Source organism: Xyrauchen texanus, chromosome 2 (genome assembly GCF_025860055.1).
Source record: "Xyrauchen texanus isolate HMW12.3.18 chromosome 2, RBS_HiC_50CHRs, whole genome shotgun sequence".
Classification (NCBI taxonomy): domain Eukaryota; kingdom Metazoa; phylum Chordata; class Actinopteri; order Cypriniformes; family Catostomidae; genus Xyrauchen; species Xyrauchen texanus.
Window position 1 is genome coordinate 21,295,734 of NC_068277.1, and position 11,230 is coordinate 21,306,963.

At 36.5% G+C, this 11,230-nt stretch overlaps 1 non-coding gene across 1 annotated transcript; it reads left to right on the forward strand.

Moving 5' to 3' along the window:
• Positions 1-47: 47 nt before the first annotated feature.
• On the forward strand, positions 48-120 carry trnak-cuu (transfer RNA lysine (anticodon CUU)). The gene has a single exon. It is a non-coding gene; the product is annotated as a tRNA-Lys (tRNA).
• Positions 121-11,230: the final 11,110 nt, after the last annotated feature.

Sequence of the window (11,230 nt, forward strand, 5' to 3'; positions counted from 1 at the left end):
TAAGAACCTCATAGACTAATAACCAATAGAGGGCGCAATTACTCACAGCCCGGCTAGCTCAGTCGGTAGAGCATGAGACTCTTAATCTCAGGGTCGTGGGTTCGAGCCCCACGTTGGGCGGCACCTTTTGGCCCTAAAACTTTGCTTAAAAGAAAGACATACATGCATCCAAGATGTATTTGTGATCAAATCACTTGTGTGTTTCTTTCTGTATTCTGCTCTCACAGTGTAGCCAGATTAGCCAAATGGTTGTTCAAAATCTGCCCAGAAAGTACATCTACATATAACATAACAAGCCATTAGCATGTAACAGTAATGGCAACTTTCATTCTCACATGTACAAAGAAAAAGTAACATGCTATATGCTGCATTGAGGCCAAAAGATTAAAGTATATATGTTACATCAGTGTTTCTCAACTGGTGGGTCGCAGGTCTATTCGGAATGGGTCGAGGACAGCAGGGAAAGAACAATGCCATGGTTTTCCCAATGAAGATATTTTTGATCAGCCGCCCAAGTGATAGCCTATTTAGGACTCCTGAGGCAGATTTAATGATTATCTCGCAATCAGCTAAAGGTTTCTCATCTACACATTTACACGAGTGTAATGGAACCAGCTTGCGATCATGATCTACTCTTCTCTCTGGAGATATTGCAGAGCGCAGACCTCAAAACTGATGTGGCCAATTTCAATTCTCTAGTGTAAAGCATTACGGAGGAAGTCAAGTTGAACCCCTCAATAGGCTGCCCTGACATACCAAACAGCACCGAGGAGGAAAAGAGCAACACTGTACTATGCGCTAATGTTTTTTCATTATACATCATCACCTTTACAAAATTGCTTCACGTGAATAAAAGTAACTGTTATATTTTGACAAAATGTGATAGTTTCACATGAAATAATCTAAAGGTATCTATTAGACATAATTTTATATCAACGGTGGCAGTTGTAGTTAAAGTTTCAAGATGTTTCAGCTAGTATTTATTTTTTCATAAATATTATAATTTGTTATTTATTATTGTAATATCATGGTAATGAGGAGCTTTTCCTCCTGTGTAATATGTATGTGTTTGAATTATTTTTGAAATGATGAAAAAACGGGATAATAATGGGCTCAAATAAGTAAATATGCTCTTCAATTTAGAAAAGGGGGAAGAGAAAACTTCCTGTCGCTTTTGTTGTTGACGTCAACAACAAAAATAATGTAACTTGATGCATGTCCTTGTACTTGAAAATTAACAAAACTATGCAACAAAAGGAAATGCGACCCAGGACACATTAAATACAGGTTACATTTTTCTATGGTGGGTCGCCACTTTCCAGTGTAAAATCTGTCCTGAAAAAACAGTTGAGAACCACTGAGTTACATGACATAATGCATTTGTTATTGCCCATATATAGCCGATTGTATCTTACCTACCTTTTTTTTTTACGTTGAACATGTCCATTCCAAATTCCAACTTGAATTAATTGTACAGCTTTATACGGTTTGGTGAATTTGCAAATACATAAAAGAGTCAAACTCGAAAACAAGTGTCTGTGAGGACGGAAAGCCGCTGATGTCCACATGTAGGCCTGAGAGAGGAACTGTGTCTAATCCCCATTTCGTGAAGTCGTTTTCGATTCGTGAAGTGACATTTGTGAAACTGTATAAACAAAAATAAGATCCTGTGAAAAGCAAATAGGAAGATGTCTCCTTCAGCATCTCTAAATGTCTCTCAGGTGAAAATTGGGTTTCACGAGTGTCAATTGAATTGAAAAACTCCACAGATATACGCTGGTATTAAAATAATAAACTTGAGATCAGTGTCATTCCTTCACTCTTTCATCTATATTTCCCCAATTTTGCATTACAGTACGATACAGGTAATTTGTATCGACAACATCATCAAGCATTTGACTGGCAAACCCCACTCTTCGCCTACTGGCAGGTCGATGGGTGTGGCAACTTGTAGGATTGAACAAGTTTTATATCAATCAATGATCTGATTGATTTGATTGAACGATTGAGTACGGGAAGACATTTTCCACACCCTCTGTCCAGGCCAAATGTTACTGGGGCGTTTGGAACTTTATTTTCTTAACTCTTAATTCCTGTAGGCATCATTTGCTTAATATTTCTATCAAGGCGTAAATGCAATCTAGCTACAGAATTTCCAGATATTATCTGCATAATAATGCCAGGCATTGCTGGGTCTAAGGGGTGGCTACTGGGGCATCGTCCCCCCTACATTTAACTGGAGCCTGCCACTTTTGATGACCCTGCCCTGATGCACAGCAAAATTATAAAGGGGCACCCAGCCCCAACAACTTTACAACTCAAATAATGATGAGTTTTAACAGAAAAATTAATGTAAGTGCTTTTATAAAATTATTAAATTCATATTTCTGACTTTAAACCTTCCAAAAATTGGCCCCCTTCACTTCCAAATGTAAGTGCCTCACTGTGACCTTTATTTTTGCTTTTATTAAACAAAAGAAAGGACGAGGCTAAATTAAAGTTGATTTTATTTTATTGTGGAAATCAACATTAAGCCACAAATGTTTTCGATTGAGCTTAACTTGTATTGAAACCGGAATATTCCTTTAAAACATATCAGTGCCCTACCAAAGATCGCATCCTAGTCCTGGCCCTGATGCCAGCTGTAAAGGGCCTAACTAAGTGAGATTAAAATGATGTGAAGAAAAGGGGAGATCAATGTATTGCAGCCTGTTACATAACTGGAGTAAAGACTGACAGAAACTGTGATGTTAAACAACATGATATATTAAGTAGCCATCTTTCAGTGCAATTAATATATCAACATATGTTTAAATGAATAACATTGTATAATGAAAATATCATAATCAGGAATTAATACAGCATCAATATTGCATTTCAGTTTTTTTAGTATATAAAAATAAGTGCCTATTTGATTGCAATAGCATCAAAATGTTCAGTAGGTTTTATCTGTGCTGTAGGAGTCTCTTTGTTTTAGTCCATGTCAATGTGTTCAAGGTCTGAGCAATGCATGCTTATACTGTATGTATGTATGCCTATTTGTTACCCTTATGCTACAGTAATTGTAAAATTGTAGTTGTTGCAATGTAATGTTAATTTGCAATCATGTTGAAGTAATGTTATAGTAATAATAAGGTGATAACGGCTCGTTTGGAATTCGTGGAACTTGTGAAGTCACCAAATACATCTGCATAAGCAACGACTATTTTTCCATTGTTGCACCCTTGGCCCCTCCCACTGGTGCTCAGTCAGGCACACAGGTGAAGAGGTGAGAGATTGTCCTGTTATGGGACAGTCATCCAAAGTGGACTTACACAGGACACCTTCATGTGCCTGTCTGGATTTAAATGTTTTTCTACATAAACGTGCACTAGGCGAACAACTTTGATCATTATCATACATCTCACACCACTTTTAAAAGACGCCTGGTAGCTCAGCGAGTAAAGATGCTGACTACCACCCCTGGAGTCGCGAGCTTGAATCCAGTGCATGCTGAGTGACTCCAGCTAGGTTCCCTAAGCAACCAAATTGTCCCAGTTGCTAGGGTGGGTAGAGTCACATGGGGTAACCTCCTCAGGGTCACTATAATGTGGTTCGCTCTCGGTGGGGCGCATGGTGAGTTGTGTGAGGATGCTGCAGAGAATAGCGTGAAACCTCAACACGCACTAGGTCTCCACGGTAACGTGCTCACCAAGCCGAGTCCAACCGGATTGAGGCGAGTCACCACACCACCACAAGGACCTAGAGCGCATTGGGAATTGGGCATTCCAAATTTGGGAGTAAAGGTAAGAAAATGGTTGTTTCTCTTTCTCTTCATTTAACATTTTATATCTTTGGTATTATTTATTTTTCCTTTAAGGATTCGATAGACTATGACTGCGTTACAATGAGGTGCTCTTCTATGTGTACTATGGTGTCAAATGGCAAGAGAGCTGAGGTCACGTGAAAGCTCCCAAATGGTCAACCAGCAGCCACAGGCCCTATGTAACCAATGCAAGAAACCAAAGATGAGAACCCAGGTAAACTTTGCCAACAGAACCAAGGGAAGAAGGCTGCTGCCAAGCCAAAGAGCAACATCAAAGCAATTTAATTTCATAGCCATTATAAAGTCTTTAAAATCAGTGTCCAAACCAAAATCGTTCTGAATTGTTAGTTGTACAGGTGAGCTCTAAACTAAGTGGTAGGTGTATATTTTCCTGTGCCTAATGCACAAGATTTATATTCTTTTTTTTTTTTTTTTGCATTGTAAAGTCATGTCTGCCATGCAACACAAAGATTAAAGTTAAGTACTCCATGATGGTTTGAATTCTTTTGTTTTGTAAATCCACTCCGTAATAATCTACAGTACTTTCACACAATCAAATGTGCTTGATCATAGTGATTGATCTTTTAAAATGCATGGCACACATTGAAAAGTGGTTCCTCCTAATTAATTAGTTATAGTATTATTGAATTTTGAGAATTTGTATACACTCTAGATATCTATTTCTGCATTAAGGTCTTACAAAAACTTCTCAGTTTGTCCATTACATTTCGGATGTATTTTGTTTTAAAATAGAAAGTCACCAACAGCTACATTATCTTATCACCTAGTTCTTCATAACAGTAGTAAGTGTCTTTAAAATACAATTTTCAGTCAATGGGAATTTATTTCCACACCAATGCATTCATAAATGTAAAAAAAAAAGGTTCCAATATGTTAACTACAATATACCTCATGTTTGAGGTATATTGCATATTCAAGAAATTTAAATTATCCTCATGTCATTCTAAAGCCATATTATTTCTATTTTAAATCTGGCAAGACAGCTGGCAATGCCACTGGTAGTGCTCTCCAAATCTCCCATCAACAGACCATCTGCAACAAGTCAGCGAATGAAAACAGTCTACATGCAATCAAGTAAAAAAGCAAGCAGCCAACCACTGACCAACTTAAAACTTGAGTTTCATTATTCATTCCCAAAATATACCAATGGAGTTTGATGATGTTTAGCTAACTCATGCTTCATTAATTTCAGCCATTTTGCCAAATTCTTATCAAATTGCTCTACACGTTTTCTGATTTCTTATTTTGTCTATATCAGTTTCAATCTGCATGGCTGTACAATAATTTACTGTAAATCATCTACTCTGGTGGTTACCTGCCATTCAGCTAATGATTCTCAGTGCTTTTAATGCAAGAACAGGGACAGGAAGTGGGTAAAGATTTTAGATATAGAGCAAAATGTTGATAAAGAAGGACCGTGAGCTCAGGTGAGTTTCAGTTCCTGGGTCACCTGTGATTAGCCTTCCAACCATTGTTGGCAATACACATCTTTAACTAGACTACCACTTTTTACCAAATAAAAAAGAGGCCAGCTTTTAGGTGTAATTTCTTTATGTGTTTAGAGATAAGTGAATAATAATATTTAGATAGGTCACTCCCGCTTTTTTTTTTTTTTTTTTGCTTAGTCCTGTTGATCTGTATACACTTTAAAATAACAGTTTCAACAGTCAGAGGTAAATTACTAATACTGTTTCGATAGGCTGACCAAAATTATCTCACTTAACTACAGTAACAATATCAGTAATCAGAAGGAATGGCTATTTCTAATTAGACAGGTCAATTAACATTGTTTTAAACTAAAAGTTTTTTTTTTACCCAGACTACAGTTTATGCACGTAACTAAAGCCAAATATTATACAGCTAAGATCCCAGTTGATGTGCCCAATCAAATGCAGGGACTTAGTATGTAATAACTCTGATTGCAGATTTGAGGTAACATGGACGTAACCTAATCTACTAAGGCCAAAATTTCAGAATAAAGGGGCGGTCACACTGGGCTTTGAGTACATAACTTTTTTCGGACAACACAACAAACCAGGATATGATGTCATGCAGGAGGGCTTCTGGTGTAAGTAAATAATACATAACAAATAAATAATATTATATTAAATGTAAAAATATATTGTCTACTCCAGTGATACCCAACCCTGTTCCTGGAGGCCCCCAACACTGCACATTATATCTCCCTTTTCTGACACACTCAATTCAGGACTTGGAGTCTCTACCAACGAGCTGATGATTTGAATCAGGTGTGTTTGATTAGGGGGTTATCCACAATGTCGCAGTTCACTGTCCACTCTGCACTGCACACTGTACTGACAGGCCTCCTCCCAGGCCTCTGGACCATGTCCTTTTACTTAAACTCCCTCCCTGGTTTCCCTCCCTTTCTGTTGTGTTTCCTGTTCTTTGTTAAGTGTTTGTTTTGTTTTTTGTTTGATGTTGGATGCCAGGACTTTTGGGTGGTGGGGGTTTGCTGTCACTGGCATTATCGTCCCTTGTCTGTCTCGTGTTTGTGTGAGTGCACGGGTACCGCCGTGCACGAGTTACTGCCGTGAGCTCTCCGGTGTTGTCATGATCTGTCACCTTGTCGGGTTGGGTTTTTGGGTGGGAAATTAAGATCGCCCATCTCTGCTTGGCAGTGTTCTGCACCTCACTGAGCTTCAGCGGAGGATTCTATGAATCTGTTCTTCAACCCCAGTGACTGCTCATTCTTGCTGTTAAATCATTTGAACTGTTCCTCTGCTCTTGGATCTGTTTGCCTTACTATCGCCCGTGACAGTGTTATGCACATGCACTGAAAAATAGAGGTGCTGCACAACGTGTATTTAACCCGGAAGTCTAACATAACATAAAGCAGAGAAATAGAAGAGCAACAAATACAACAAAACAACAGTCCCAGCATTCCAAACGGGACAGGCTAAATCAGCCTTAGAAAGGAGAACAATTATGATTGCCATGCTGTGAAATCGAACTTCAAATAAAATTTCCAGTAAAATTACTTAAAAGGAGTGGTGGTGGTCTAGTGGTCTAAAGTACATATCTGGTAATCAGAAGGACGCTGGTTCGAGCCCCACAGCCACCACCACCATTGTGTCCTTGAGCAAGGCACTTAACTCCAGGTTGCTCCGGGGGGGTTGTCCCTGTAATAAGTGCACTGTAAGTCGCTTTGGATAAAAGCGTCTGCCAAATGCATAAATGTAAATGTAAAAGGCAATCTACGAATAAATGTTCTTTTTATAGCCCCAAACCTTTTACCCCTCAGAGGCGCTCACAGTGGATGATAAAGTCTTTGAAGAGAATAGGGATCCTAAAGTATTGATACTTCTGATACTGATGTTGTATCGAGAATATTAAACCTCACATAAATATATTGATTTTTATATATATATATATATTATTACTTGGTTACAAAGAAAATTATCATAAGCTTAAAAGTGAAAAAGATGCATACATTTTTTGTGAGTTTATTTAAATGAAAATTTGTTTAAACACAAAAAAGAAAAAAAACTGTAATTGTTGCTAAATGATACCCTTACGAATATTAACCATTAACCATTAAATGTAAATATGGATGAAAAAAATTATACTTAAAATTACCAATTGTATCCCAAGAATTTACACACACACACAAAAATCTATTTAATAGAGGTATCTGTATTGGCATCATAACGATAATATTGGCCTTGATAGTACTTGGTATCGGATCGAAAAGAAAATAAGAGGTATCGCCCATCCCTAGAATAGGGCATAGGGATAATCACTTCTGAATGGAATTGATGTGCCTCTAATTATTGTTCTTTTCACTTTATTCTGCCTTTCGACTAATCCTTTTACTTCATCTGTCTGCCATAGTAACACCCATATGACCCAACACCCATCTTTGCATTTGCATTAAATATATTTCTTTAAAAAAGTAGGAAAAAGCTTTTTCATGACCTTACATGGAATATTTTCACAAATTTCATCATAAAATGAAATAAAAGAGAGTAAAAGGTGCATACTATGGCCAAGATTAGCATGCAAGGATCAGCATTAGCACCATGAATGCAGAATGTAAACATTACAAATTACACTTTATCTACAGCATATATCTTAATTTAAAAATTAAAAAAATTAAAATTATTTAATTATCATAGAGTGGTAATTCCATTCATAGAATGAGGTAGAAAGCTTGATATGTATTGCAGCCTGAAGCAAATGACAGGTGACAGATGCAGAACTATTGAAGTATACAGACAATAAGCCTATAAAAATACTAGTGAATGCTTGGAAAATATAGACAAACTATATTTTCTTAATCATCTATTTATTCACGACATCTCTCCTCAGTCTAAACGTTATTTTTATGCTTGACAGAGTTTATAAGAATAATATCCTTATTGAAGGTGACAAGTGAGGCAATGTAGAGCTTGTATAGTTCTAATAATCTAGGAACAAATTGTGTCATCTTCTACCTTTGGACATCCCCATAAGCACAACGGATAATGTACATCTGATCTGCACCAAAATCAAAGCATAAAGAATGTAATAAATGCACATGGCTGTAAAGTTTTCAATGTTGTTGAGCCTGTTGTGTGCATCTAGTGGTTGAGGAGCAGTTAGCTAACTTTTTTGACGCACTATTATGATGCAAAAGGTTAACCGGAAACTGTCTTTGTCGGCTTCTTAGCTGACGTCCTTCCTTCAGCTATTCGATTACTCATGGTATACTTGGACAGAAAGATGAAGACTACGCAAAAACCCAGCGATAGCTAGATTATAACTGCCCATGTAAACATACTCATAACAAAACAACTAATGCTCAAAGATGCATACCTTATATCAGAGTAATACATTTCAATGCATGTTTGAAAGCAAACAAACATACAAAAGTGCTTCAGCTGTTAGAATGCCGAAATGACTGAAGAAATGTAAGAAGACCAAAAGATAGAAAGAAAGAGAAAGGATACAGATATCATTGAAAGCTGGAGTCTGCACAAGAGCAGAGCCCAGAGAAAAGAGTGAGGCAGTGAAAAAGAGGAAGAGGTCAGATACAGTACTTTTTTTGACCATGTGAGCAAACAAAACCTCATACATTTAAACTGACCAATTCACAGACAACCTTTAAACCCCACTACACTTAAGTCGTGGCCATTTGCAGACACATATACAACCATCTAACACCTAATAGGCTGTTAGATCACTATCAACACCCTCTGTGCTTTGGAATGTTGAGCTCTGTTTTAACAAGGGAATGGGAGGTTAATTTTCAACTCTACATTTTGCTTATACAAAACAAAAAAAAACTTTTACACATTGTTTCTTTCTCGCATTCACACACATCCCAGGACAATCGTAAAGACCAAAGTGACATCATGATGTAACGTCTAATGTACAGCGTCTTGAGTTTACTGATATCCATATTTTTTCTCTCAAGAAGAAATATCTATCATCATTTTGTAAACAAATAAATTGCATACGGTAAAACTATGTATACTGACAATTAAGTTAATCATCTGTGCAGATTGTGAGTATCTCCAGGTTTCCTGTATGAGATTCATTAATTTTACTGATTTTATAAATTTCCAGTTAGGCCTACTTTTTTAAATAGCTCATAAGATAATTTTTATTTTGTTCTATGTTAATTGTTTTGTGTTATTGGCTGCTGTCTACCAACTAAAGATTGAAAGTGGAAGTGTTAACTGTCAAGAAATAAAACAAATACACAAAATCCATGTTATGAAGGTGCATTGCAATATTATTCATATTAAATAATAGATAAATAATAACTTACAATGATATTGCCCTGCAACATTTAAGTTGTGCGTTTGTAATTTATTTTGATTCTCAACTGGCCTATACCTTCCTAGCATACACCAACAAGATAAAACTATAATTTTTTTCTTCAGACATAAGCATTTATTACAATCATTAATGACTATTCATTTGCCTTTTTTTTTCATTTCTTATTTTGGACTAGCACTGCAAAAAAAATTCTCTATGCCTTAAGCACGTTTTATATAAATTAAACATATTAGTAATATACACATGCTGGCTGTTGCGCTGTGACGAAGCATTGAGAAGCATCGAGGCAAATATAATCTTTTTGATCATGATTTCTACAAGCTGTAAAATTGAAAATAAAATCTAATTTTGGAGAAAACAAAGAAATGTACCTTTGGGAACCCAATGTATTGGAAAATGGCAATAATTTAACTTTCAGTATCATTATGTTCTTGCCCTTCATAGGGTTAAGAAAATAAATGTATTATCAAACAGTTGGTCTGTCATAAGTTTGCAAGCACTGTGTGAATTCAACCCAGTCTCAAGAAAATTCTTACATATATTACGAGTTGGCTATTTCATATGATTTTGTGAGTTTGTTTGTATAAATTTGTATGTTTTAATCACATGCATATGCCCGGATGTCTAATGAGGAAGTAACGTGAGTTTCGTGCACGAGGTGTTAAGGGCATGCTTATTAATATTATGCGCTCACCAAACCCTTATCTAAACCTAACCGATCAGTAGAGTGTGTAAACATGCTTGGAAGCTGTTGTGTGTTACAGAATCAAGTAATTAGATGGAAACAATGTCCAGCGACGTCATTGGCTGTAGTAAAAGTCGAACAAAGTGCAGTCATACATTATCATACGAATTAGCCAAATTTACAAAATTTGTATGAATCCTTACGATTTTGCCTTGAGAGTGTGTAGGCGAATTAGTCACCTAAAAAGCTACTGAGTCATTTCAAAACTGGTTGTGTTTCTTATGTAAGGATGTCTTTAGCCTACCTACCGAATTACTAACCTAAACTAATACTTTTTGGTTTTCTTAAGTTTGTGTAAATACACTTGGTGTTCAAAGTATTTTTCTTTATTCACATACATTTTACACATGTCCGGTATATGTGGTCTTGTTTTATGAATATAGCATGTACTTTTTTCCCCATCAGCCATAAACACAAAATAATTCTGACATTTGGTTTGCTGTGCTCTGAATGAAAAATTAATTTATTTTATCAGGTTAGGTTGGTGAAGCAGTAAATGTCGACAATTGTTTTTTAATTTAACTAATATTTACAATGGAAACATTAAGTAATTCACTTGAATATAAAAAAAAAAAAATATCTGAAAATATCCTGAGGTACACAATGCCGTGAATGGAAAAAAATGACAATGGTTTATGACAGTCATACGTTTTTAAAAAGCGGTACACAGTGAATCTGTTGAATCTCTATTCTGCAAACAAACTTGCTCCTTTGCATGATAAATACAACATCACTACTACACCCTTCATGGTATTGGGACTGATCCCAGCAATGTTACTAGGATCTGCTCCCGGGATCTAATTTTCAGGCATTTCGGCACTGGTTTGCGTTCACACAGAAGGCTCCCTAGCATTGATCCTGCCAATATCTCAGGA